This window comes from Limulus polyphemus, unplaced genomic scaffold (assembly GCF_000517525.1).
Source record: "Limulus polyphemus unplaced genomic scaffold, Limulus_polyphemus-2.1.2 Scaffold1296, whole genome shotgun sequence".
Taxonomy (NCBI): Eukaryota; Metazoa; Arthropoda; class Merostomata; order Xiphosura; family Limulidae; genus Limulus; species Limulus polyphemus.
In genome coordinates this window covers 54,846-55,126 of record NW_013666906.1, presented here as the reverse complement: position 1 = coordinate 55,126, position 281 = coordinate 54,846, and positions in this window count along the sequence as shown.

Sequence of the window (281 nt, the reverse complement as noted above, 5' to 3'; positions counted from 1 at the left end):
ATCGCATTTTATCCTGTTTCTCGAATCTTCAAAGTTGTGTTTGAGGTTTGTAACAACCCGCCTGTACCTTGAAAAAGTTACTTGTTAAGTTATTGGTAAATAGAAAACACGACTAAAACACAAAGAGGAAAAAAAATATTTTATAGCAAATGTTAACAACATATATTTAACTAAACATATCCTACAGAAGAAAGATATTTTCTTTTTAATTGAGCTCTTCGAAGAATGTTATAGAACGAAAAACTGTTGTTGTTTTTTCAATATAGATGCACAGATAATTT